We start from the raw sequence: 12,413 nt of genomic DNA, 5'->3' as shown, positions 1-12,413 counted from the left end.
TCTATATATCTATCTTTGTGTTATCTAATTGCTCTCACTGTCAAGAATATGGGGTTAGTTTTCCTTCCCTTCCTGACAAAATGTTAGTTCTCCTCTCATGAAAAACATGAGTCTACACAACCTGACTGCAATGGTCTTCTTGCAAACAGAAAAATAAAAACATTTGAAAAATTCAAGCTTTCAATTTATACTTTTAACTAGCATTTAAAAAAAAAAAAAAAAAAAAAAAGTGACTTTATTGATCAAAAAAGAAAGCTTCAAGCAACTAACTCTGTGCAGAGTGGCCTGTTGTGTAATAAAATGTAGTAAAATTAGAAATGCAAAAGTTACCATTAGAATCTGAGGAAAATTACCACATATGCACACACAAAAGAAATCTATACACTTTTATTGTGAAAAAGAAATCTGGGGGAATATAAAGGACAGGCAGTAAAGAAATAAGAATTATAGTGGAATACAAGTCAACCAAGACAATTTTCTACTTATTATATAATAAATCATGAGTGTTTCTGAGATATTCAAAGCCTAGCAACTGAAAAATATATATTAATGAGTAACTTCAAAGGCAGTTTATTTTGATGCTATTGTTACTAAATTCTATTGTGATTTTAAAATCTGTATACCAGCAGGAAATAGGAGCAGGCTCTGATGTAATTTACCTATTTAGAAAAACAGGACACAATAATTACAGTTGCGTATGACTAAACATTAGTTCACCATTTAAGTCACAGCAATACTCTCAGTGCTACAGTCACGCAGTCTTCACTTTTCCTCCCCTTGCTTTTCTGAGGTGCAGACACTTATTGTAATGAGTAGGTACAGAGGCTTCCAGGTAATAATTGTTTTTATTAATATTTCTGATTAATATTGCAAGGATAAACAAGTAAGGTAAGTTCTCTACTCAGAGCACCTGGGACATTATTTATGTTTTATTATTAAGTTAACTGAAGTACAGAGGGCATAAAACTCTAGCAGCTTCCTCTTGTCCTATATGGTAACTTCATTCTATTGAGTTAAATATAACAACATAAATCTAAAACAATTAAGTGATTGTTAATATAAACGATGCAAGACACTACAGCTGAAGTTGCTCTGTTACAGATCTATTTTTTTTCAGTAGGCTAAGTGATTTAAAAGTTGCAGTTTTCTGGACATCCTTGGTAAACAGAAACTTCTACATGCAAATTACAACCAACTTAAAGAGATGAATGTTTGCCTTAGGAATTAGGAACTTCTTCTCAAAGCATGGGTCATTACAAGTTCAGCTTTTGAAAGGAACCAGTTAAGAAGAAAGATTTTCTAAGGCTCTTGCATGTTGCAGAATTCTACAGTTAATGCTACTCCATAGAAATAATTACTTACAGAGAAAGAAAATCTGTGGATTTGTTATTTCTTTTCCCTATTATCTTTACAAGTTGTATGTTTCACTGCTTTGCTACCCTCATAGCTTAGTTGTGGCACATGCAGGTACACCCCACCTCTCCTCTTTTTGGTGCAAAATGAATTTCTCTGTGCCCTATGTTTCAGAAGATAAAGAAGTTCAGTGTACTTTGTAGGAGTTACTGACATTATTCCTCCCCTTCCTCTGAAAATTTTCTGAAAGAGAGTAAATCAACTTATTTCAGACACCTTCTATTCTTTCTTGATAGTGTTGTTGCCTCAGTTTCTAAACCTCTCTTTCAATAAAGAAGATGCAAAACTAGGTAGAAGTTATCATCTGAGTTATCTTTTGGTGTGCTTCCCCTTCTCTGGGTATCTTGGATGGAAAGAAATATGCCAGCACCTTATGACAAAACAATTCAACCTCAGCTTGAGTTAAAGTTAGTCTTTAGTATCTCCTTTCTCCTTTTTTAATTATAAAGACATCAGAACTGATGAGGTACAGAAAAAGTTGATGGGAGAGACAGGGGAATTACGTGTAGACAGATTTGGTGATCTCATTCTAAACAACATAGTCATCCAAAACAGCTGATCTGTCACACTCCATCCCCTACTTGGCTTTTGGTTTCCCCTATTGACAGCTTTGACTGAAGAGATGATTATATATCTCACTATAGAAATGAAACCTAGCTAGAAGAATAAACAGAAAGCACCAAATCAATTTTAGTATCAATTTGACATAAGTACCGAGAAGACAGAGAAAATAACCTAAAAACAGAGAAGAGGGCAATGGGAAAAAAAATGCAGAAAGAAGACAAATTCTAAAAATCTCAAAGTCGGGCATCTGCAGATTTTTAATTTTTTTTATTTTTATTATTAATATTTATTTATTTATTTATTTTGGTTGGTTGTTTTTTTTAGGAACACATTACAATACAGGTAACCAGTACAGTCATAGCATGGAATATAAAATGTTTAACTAAGGTCTGTTGATTCTACTCCAAACTATCCTCAATCTTTATGGTTTTATTCCTTTGCTTTCAAGCAGAGGCTCTCCTTTCAAGGTTAAAGGGCCTTTCAGGTCATTAGGAAACCTCCTAGCAGTGGATACTGCCACCTGGTGCAAGAAGCGCCTTATTACTCAATTCCTTGACAGCACAAACGTCATTTTTTGTTTCTCATTGAAAGAGCTTTGTCCCTTTTCACATGGACTACCAATAGCTCTGCAGAGGTAAGTCTGCAGTACCCACTGGATTATTTTTTTCCCTTCTTAAAATACTCTGAGAATTTTCAGGGCTTTGGTTCTCAAGAGATTGCTCTTTGCAGGGCTGCTGGGACGAGAGCCCTATGGTACCAGCATGCATCCCTGTAAGTATAAATGAAGTAAGACCCACACAGGAAATTTCTCATAATCCTAACCCTGACATGAACCATGCTTGGGTCAGCATTGCATGCAAGAAGAGTCAGGTCACGATACACAAGTTAAAAGAAGGGAGACCAGAAGAAAACTACTCAGAAACTGCATCATTCCTGGAGCACTGTCCTCCAGAGTTGTGGCCTTACAGAGGCCAACACCTCAAAAACAGCTAAAGCAGCTGTGCTACCTTGAAATGCTTCCTCTGAGAAAAGAGAAGCAGTGGCTGTGAAGAAGCAGTATGTCCAGCAGAACAGCACGACTCCCAGTCTGGCTTTGGGGGAGTGCTGTGCTGCTTGGCAGCTTTCAAAATGCATGTTTTGGTCATTGGCTTGTATCACCCCCAATCTGAACACCTTCTGCAGGCCTCCACGGCATCGCCTCCCAGCAGCTGGTGCTCAGCCCACAGCCAGAAAGAGTAACACTAAATTCCTTCTTCTTATGAAGAAAAAATGGGAAGAAAAAAAAAAAAGAAAAGCCATGGCTCAGGCAAATTCTTGCATTTCCCATAACAGAATTAAAACTTTGTAACTTGTCACAACCTTTTGAGACAGTTGAGGAAGAAGAAATTAGATAAGAGCAGAGAAAGAAAAATAGATAAGATAAACAAGGAAATTGTCTGCAGAAAGCAGGAAGAATGAAGAAGTTACCACCATAATTCATGGAACTACCTATTCCTCATGCTGGTTTTCAGCCCTGTCCCATTTCCCACCCCCTTCCACATACTACACCCCTCCTTGACACACAGTTCTCTAAAGTTTAAAACAGAGAAGCTTAAAAACTCTTTGAAAATGTCTGGTCAGTAAGTACCAGATTATTATTATTATTATTTTTTTTTTAAAGTACACAATACCTGAAAAGGGTTAGTTCCAGTGCTGGCTCCCTACTAGTTAAGTAAAAGGAAGATTCTCTGCAGATCAGGGTTACAGCATGGAGGCTAAAGTCCAGCCACATGTAACACAAGAAATTAAAGTTCATCAGTTTGAGGTATCTCATGTGAACTACTAGTGAATCTTGACTGCCCCTTTGCCTCATGAGATGCATACACACAGAGAACATGAACTGAAAGACAAAATGGAGCCTGTGCCCCTCAAAATCAAAGGGCTGGTAAACACTTGTAAATATTGTATCCCTGTATGTAAAATGACAAATCTCCACAGAATGTGTACCTTCAGACAAAAAAAAAAAAAAGCATTACATTTTCTACTCTTCAAGCAGGAGGTGCCCCATTTATGGTTCTCGGTGACCGTCCCAGTTTTAAAAGGGTGAAGGAGTATGCAACTCTGTAACGTTAAATGTCATCCCATTCCACCAGGCTGAGAAACTTCTGGGAACTCCTTCAGAGAAATGTCACCTAATTTGGCTTGACAACCAACCAAGAGGCCATAACACCATTAGGATTCTGCTCTGTCATCAGGCCACAGGCCCAAAGCCTGATCACATTCCACAGACAGAGGCAAGGAAAATGGCCTCTCTGTAAATGCTTTCCAGCAGATAGCTCCTGGTTGTATGATGCTCCTGGCAGCATCCTTTTTAAGATGCTTTCTGTAAATTTAGACATTCAGGGAATGCAGTGAACTACTCATTACTGTTGCAAACAGATCCACATAAAAATGATAAGCAAAAGGGCAGACAAATTTCAACCTTGCAATTAGGCTGCTTGCTTGTCTTCTAAGGAAGGAAATACAGCCTGGAGTTGTCCAGTATTTGAGCTCTCAAGGGACACAGGGAAACAGGCATTAAATACTGCCTGGGGTCCAAATCACAAGTATGTCTTGGACATTATTTAACAATTACTCTGTATATATACCTGTAAGAGGTCAAAAAACAAACTCACCAGGTTGCTATTCAATTTCAGTTCTAGGATGACCAGAATGTGGCTAATGCAAGTCCTAAAATAGGAATGTACATTAAAATTTACATATCATATTCATCAAGTGTGTGACTATATCTGGGGCAAAGAAAATAACTATTTAGGAAAAAAATAAATCCTCCCAACTCATTGACTTGCCCAAAGGGAAAGAGGGCTTCAGCATCCCAAACATCACAAGTCTTATTGCTGATTGCAATGCTAAACTGCGGGGAAAAAAAGCTCTTCAACGAGAAAACCATCTTGTTCTTTTAAAATTCACTCTCCTCAAACAGCCACAGCAGCTTCTGTAACTTGCCTGGCATGACAGGATTTTGGAATTGCTGATCCTGCCACACCTTTAACCAGAGCTGGTTAAGCAGTGGTTCTTCTGCCTCTCCACATGGAAAATCCTGTCAAAAATCAGTCTTCGTTAGGAAAATAAAACACCCTGCACCAACCTCAGGCATTCCCATTCCAGGCTGCCCCAGCTGTGGTGGAGCTGACCTGCAGCTCAGCACCACCACAGCCCTTTCCCTGATGCTCACAAAGATCCCACAGGGCTTCCCACATTGCGTAGGCAGGCCACGAGCCATGGGCAGGCAGGCAGCTGTGTGGGCACACAGTCACAGGACAGGAATGCTGGAGGAGAAGTCCAAGCCCATGGAAAAGGCTAAGACAACAAACCTGGGATTCTCATTACATTCCCTATACAATGCTATTTTTTACTTCAGTTATCTGACATTTCATATTTCAGATTTTCGTATTTCATATTGTATACAAACACATACATTCAAGGGCAAGGATAGGAGACACTTGGCTTGTCCTCCCCCCACTGCTTCCCTCTGAATAAATCCAGCTTTATTACTAGGGAAAAAAATAAAAACCTCCCTTCTCAGATTTAAAAGATTTGTGTAAGCTACAGAACACACCACAATTCTCCTTCGCTACAAAGGAGAATTGGTATGACGGATCAGATCACTCGGTCTCATCCACAGGAACACTGTTGCACAGAAAAAAAAATAAAAAGAAATAATAATAATGCTGTACCTCCAGTTCTGCTATGCCAGGCTCTGGCCAACCTCATGTGTGGTGTGGGCAGGCCATGGGACCCTCCTCCCAGATAAGACCCTGGGCCCAGCCCTTTCCTGCATTTTTGGGTACATAAAACATTTCCATACATAACGAGCATTTCCAGCTCGTTAGCCTCCCTGGTAGGGCATTCTGATTAAATTAGGCAATCGAAAGCATCTTGAAGAGATAAGGTGAGAGAAAACTTGGCTTAGCAAAACACAACAGATAAAGATGCGGACAAAATAGGGAATGCCAAAGCTAACAACGCTAAAACCTATGGGAACTGTGGCTCTATTGTGAGGAATGTCATTGTTTATTAAGTTAAAGTCTCTCTGCTGTGGTTTCATCCTACACACACAGTCCTGCTGGGTATAACAGGGGGAAACAGATCTCTGTGATGAGAGGCCATTAAACTATTAGGTCTCTACTGTACATCAATGCCATCAATTTAAAGAAGTTTTGCTTCAGTATGGAAATGCTTCTCCCTGTAGATAAATGCAGCCATATTAATGCATTTATTTCTACATTAAATAGGGAAAAAAAAGAAAAAGGAAACTCCACCACTGCGGCCATTCTTCTAGAGCAAGAACAAAAGCTATTCATGTATCAAATGCATACTGGCAACACACTGTTCAGCAGCAGTAAGAACAAACACATCCATTAACCACTAGGACCTTCTAGCTGCCAAGACAGACTGCAAATGTCTCGAAAAGGCAAAGGAGCCCATTGATAACTCACTGAGTACAGAAAGCCCTGAGAAGCAATTGTCCTGCTTTTGCTTGTTGTTCAGCCCAGCTACAAAGTGTGCCAGCCTCTGAATAAGAGCTGTGAAAGCTTGAGAATCACACACACAAAAAGGATTAATTCTGATGGAGCTTGATTTTTTTTTTCTTTTACAAATGTTGACTTTACCAGGAAAAATTACTGGTTTGGGATGGAAACATATATACATTGCATGCCATGGAGGCAAAACAATGGAATAAACGTATTTTCACATACTTGAATGCACCAATAATCAAACATAGCTTTTTAGCCTACTAGTCCTGTTTATGTGCAACACAATAAATGCAATCTGGGGGACCAACACGCATACAGACACGCACACGACCCCAGGAAATCCACCAGGCACTTGCCCTTCAGAGCTCGTTCTCCAAAGAACAAACCCAGAACACCAATGAGTACTTAAACCTCCTGCTCTTCCATACCCTGAGTAAAGGGCACATTTAGGAAGGACAAGCATGCTTCCCACAACAAGGGAAATCTAGAAACAAAGTAAAAGTCATGGTGGACTTCAGTAATTCCTGAAAGCAGCTGCTTTCATGGTCACTCTAGAATTAATAGCTTACAACAAAACCCATATATTCCTCCTCTTAGTATGATGCAAGTCATAGTATGCTAGACAGAATTACATTTATTAAAGCCATCATTCTTCTCGTGCTCAGGGAGCAATCTCACACTAATATTGCTAGCATATCTGGCTTGCTTTAGAAAAAGAATGGGTGTTCATAATTTAGCAATAACTGCTTATAAGAATTGGTAGGAAAGAAGAGGGAGAAGAAACCAACATGATATCAAGCTTATGGAATGAGAATGGTGACAGCAATAGCAAAGTAAATGGAGCGAGGTAAGAGGCCACATTCCCAAACTTTAAAGGAGAAACTGAGGGAGATGGAAGGGCAAAAGGCCAGTGTGTGAATATGTCATGCATGTGGCGGATAAGGGAAATGGACAGAGTCAAACACTAAATGGACACTGCAAAAGCTAGACAGGGATGTGTCCTCTGTATCCCTGGTACAGCAGCTCTGCGCGATGGGGATATACATGCTGAGAACAGACTACTGTGAGCAGCTGCATGCGTTTTCCACACTTAGCATCTGCTATTGCTGCTGTAAGAGCCAGTCTGACCCAAGAGGGCATTTATCGTTGGAGTTACAGATGGACAGTTGCAATGCATGGAATCTTGCACCTCTCTCTTATACCTGCAAAACTGAGAAAAACATGGAAGAGGTACCCCAAAATAGGAACTGAAAAAGAACGAAGTGCTAGAGCAAGTTTATGCAGTAGAGGAAGGGCCACTGAAAGGGAAAGATAACCACAACACCAATCTGAGAGGTTCAAATGGAGGGAAGCAACTCAAAGTTGTTACTGCTTTATTAATACTTCTGTAACCACAAAGGCTTAGAATACAACCACGCAGCATGTAAATGCTACCAAACACAGCCAGAGCATCCCGCTGGACAGCCTCAGAATATGGAGCACACAGCAGTGGTGCTATCTCACACATTTAACACAGGCCGGTCACAGATGAGAGAGCTTCCTACCTCCCACATAACAAGATTAAAGCTTTCTAGCAAGCCCTCTAGGTTAAAACAGCCTGCATTACCCAAATCCTTAAGGAGCTGGCTTCAGGTAATCAGGCCTTGCCAAACTCCAGACAGAAGGAAGAGAAATTCGGCCTTTCAAACAAAACCACACTCCTTCAGCATAGGGGAAGTGGCATGGAAATTCTGCAGGCCTGGGGAGAGTGGTAACATCTGAAGGAAGGAACAACTCTGTTTCATGAGAGATCATTAAAACCTGAACAAGGGAGAGGATGAAAATCCAGCAAAAACCTTTGCTGTAAGGAGATTGCGTTAGACTTGAGAGCAGGACGAAGTTGGTTTATTTGGATGCTATGGCTGCCTGTCACTGCAGTGAGGTGGAACCTATGTGACCTGCAAGGTCAAAAAATACCAACACTTCTGAGAGAGACCACCCTGCTGAGAGAAGAAGGGATTTCATGGATTGACCCCATCCTGGGATGTAACTTTTAGTGGTTTTTTTTAAATCAACTTGTGAGAGAATATAGCCTACTGAGAAGCATTAAATACAAGACACGGAAAAAGCTATCATCACAAAGAATTTCCCAAGAACCCTCAGGGAATTGCCCAGACCACAACAGCCAGAAAACACACTTCTACATGCATTTGGAAAGAGTAATTAGTATAATGAACAAATGAATTATGCAAACTAATGAAGGAACTAGGCAATTTAAATCATGGTCCATTCATTCGCTCCTTTTTCAGAGAAGGATGAAGGAAACCTACATGGCATATTAAACAGCTAGCTCTTGAATTACAAAGTACACTGTGCCAAAATCATTGCAAATGGAGAGTCTTCAGACATGAGAAAGCAGACAAAGTGAATGTACTGAAGACGGCTAATGATACTGTGTTGTGTATGTATTAAGAGAGAAAAAAAAAATGCTGTAAATCCACTGTGATGGATGTCTGGATGCCAGAAGAGTAACTCCATACTCCAATGATATTTCAGACTTCCATCCCATTGTACTCTCCAATCCAGAAGGACAGCCTTTGTCTGACAGCAGCTGACAAAGAAAAAGCAATCAGATTAAGAGGCTTTTATAATTCACAGAATTGGAACTGACACTTAATAGTGATACTCTGCTTCATTGTGCCAAGACTACCGTCCTTCCTTCTTTACAAAAAAGGGTGGGAGGTGTTAGATAGAGGAGGAAGTCCCGTTCCCCAAGCTGTTTCCACCAACACCTGCCTGGAAGTCTCTATTTCTGCACTGCGATTACAGGAAAAGACACAGACACCTTCAGAAGCACTGATTCCCCTTCTAGAAAAAGGGACACTAGATGGTGCTACGTCTGTACTTGCATCGTTATGGTCTCAGACGAATGGCAGCTGGGAGAAAAAAGTTAAAAGGAAATGCAACTGGGACAAGATAGGTGTTTCATACATGTAGTAGATTGCCACTTCCATGCCATACAGTGCTGTCCTACTGTCTACCAGCCTCAATATCTGAGACCACTTCTGCCCACTTAACTGTAAACACCTCACTGGTGATAGCAGTAGAAGCCCCTTAATTTAGCCTATATTGAACATCTCACTTAAATTGTGATAACAAAAACAATAAAGTAATTCCTTTATTTATATATTAAAGTATAGTATATATTTTTTTAATATACTACATCTATTGCACATAGCAGATACTGAATTCATTTTACAGGTTTAATACTATTACTATTTAGAAACTAAGTGATCCACAATTAACTTTTTGGGGGATAACACCTATTAAAACATTTCCAAATTTTTTTTTTTTTTAAATAAATCAATTTACCTATTTCATTTGCCTCTCTATGCTTAAGTTAGCACACATTCAGAAATGTGTACTTGTGTAGCAGTAACACTTCATTTACGGTGACTACATGCTTTGGATTCTTTTACTATCATTAAATTTGGTGGGAAAGAAGTAGCCTTTTCAGGGTGCTGCCCCCAATCAGTTTCAACACTGGCTTAAGTACTTTACCTCTCACTTTTTTTTTCTTTTTTTTTTTTTCTTTTTTTTTTCTTTTTTTTTTTTTCTTTTTTTTTTTTTTTTTTCTCAGCTTGGCCTGCTCTCATACAGCTCATTCCCTTGGCTATGGCACTGCAACTGCTTCTAGGCCCCATAGTAAAAGAGATCAAGCATGACCCAGCTAAAAAGTAACCCTTGGGTCCTGTCTTCCACAAAAGCAGGGGAGGAACCCAGACGGGTTGTCTAATAAGTATCTGAAGTTGCAGTCCCACAGAAATCTGCACACACATGCCTAGCACAACCAGAAAGCCTGAGGCACCTGCAGCTCCGAGGGCCCCGGCAGGGAAGGCCACACCGCTGACAGGGAACACTGAGCCTCCTGTCTACTGCCAACAAGCAGAACAGATGTGAAGAAAGCAACAAGAATTTAAAATTCTTTGAGCACCAATGGCGTCCTTGAAAATTCAAAAGCAAAACGTGTATCATGGAGTTTGTTCCTAGGCTTAAATTATGTCCCAGTCAACCCCAATTTCACTGCCATTCACCGGTCACGTTTCAGAAGGCATCACCACAAGGCACTGTGACTCAGTTCCCCAGGATTTTCTTGCCATTCTTTGCAAGAACTTTTGCAGATGTTTTTTACAATAGGATCTAGGTGTTAACCTTAAAAGAAAATAGATTACGCCGATTATTGTATTTAAAGGTGTCTGCTCTAGGCCGAGTCAATGCTCAGCATCAGAAGGAAAATTACAGTATGTGCAGACTTGATAGGAGCAATTTCTTCCCCATTGGAGAATGTAAGTGTAAATAGCACTGATCTGTCAGTCAGGCCTACACTAAGAGTTCACATTAAAGCCTCTGACATTCCTTCCTCTGCTTGTTTCAAGTCTATGTATGCTCTGGATAACAACATGTACAACTAACCAAGGAGAGATTTTACAGAGAAAGTAAGAGACCAATTTCCAACTCTCAGTCTTCATCCTTTGGCACCTTTACAAACTACAGCAAAGAGCTGAAATTCAGGAAAAACAGAAAAGAAAAAAAACAAAACAACAACAACAAACCACACCTATTTCTACTGCAAGTCCTACCATCTTTCCTCCAGGTCACAACCAGTACAAATTTACTGCTGCAGAACAGTTAATCCATAGAAGCATTACATGATCAAACAGTAAACCACACTTGGCTGATAATTAAAAAAGAAGAGATTCAGAATGTGCATCATGCTTGAAAGAGTGTGAGGTAGGGTGACATGTGCTGACCTCAATTTAATAAAAACTACTTAAAAAAATAAGAAATTAGGACAGAATTGGAGGTGGACAGGACACAGCCAACAAGACTTGCAAGAAAGATACTTCTACAAGGAACCTGGAAAACAGTGTAGGTTTTTCTGGTCTACCTACCAAGCAAATATCTGGAAGGCAGCAAAATAAATAAATAAAATAAATATAATGAATAACCAGGGATGGGGAGCTTGTTTTGGATAACAAACCATTTCTTTTATCTAGAAGCATACCCAACTGAATGTAATGTCAGTGTAAAATTTGCTGCTTCTCTTTTCAGTGCAAAAAGCCTTGAATTTTCCCAATGGCTGCAAACTCCCCGAACCCTGTCTCACTTGGCTTCCAACTGCGCACTGAAGCAGCTGTGTTTGGTAAGCAGCTCCTGACTTCAGTGGCATTGGATTGCTTTTTTCCTCCCCCAACAGCATGCTGCATGTGTGCTACCAAAAAAAAAAAAAAAAAAAAAAAAAAAAAAAAAAAAAAAGACAAACTACAATGGTGTTTTAAAGAGAATGAAAATAAAAAGGGTTATAATGGCAAGGGTAAAAGACTCAAGAGGGTAGGCTAACTGCAAAAAGCAATCTTCCCTAGGAATGAAGCAGGTTGAGCACAAGCAGCTATTACAGCCAAATTACTAGTTTGTCATTTTAACTTGTGGACTACTCTGTCATGAATTTCACCTGCAATACCTAAATAGGCACTGCAAGCCTCTTTTTCTATTCACAGCAGTGCTTTCTGCACTGTTCTGTACATTCTTATTGTTAGGCCCATCACCTCAAGCAGTAATTGCCATTTCCTCACACATTCCCCTCTGTGTGGCATGTGCATGCATGCCTTCACTTCTTCCACATACCAAGATGTAAGGTACAGAGAGATGCGGAGCATCACTCCCCTTTACCTTTTGTTCCAGAATATCAACCCTTAACAACTACACAGCACTCAGGCAGAGCTTAACGTAAGACATACTACAAATATCTGTTGATGGTTACCATTAGCTAGTTCTCCGACCTACGGACAATTCTAGAAATGGATGGAAGTAACTTGGGAAAAAGCTATCTGGCAGCCAACTGGACGAGTCCTGCCCTTCTTTTTATCTTTTTTCTCAGTC

The 12,413-nt window shown here is 39.8% G+C and overlaps 1 protein-coding gene across 13 annotated transcripts in view; it reads right to left on the bottom strand.

Moving 5' to 3' along the window:
- The window catches only part of TRAK1 (trafficking kinesin protein 1), a 137,374-nt gene that overhangs the window by 71,072 nt on the left and 53,889 nt on the right, over window positions 1–12,413 (bottom strand). The gene's annotated exons all lie outside the window — the stretch shown is intronic.

This window comes from Aythya ferina (genome assembly GCF_964211825.1).
Source record: "Aythya ferina genome assembly, chromosome: 2".
Classification (NCBI taxonomy): domain Eukaryota; kingdom Metazoa; phylum Chordata; class Aves; order Anseriformes; family Anatidae; genus Aythya; species Aythya ferina.
This window is presented reverse-complemented; position numbering and strand designations above follow the sequence as displayed.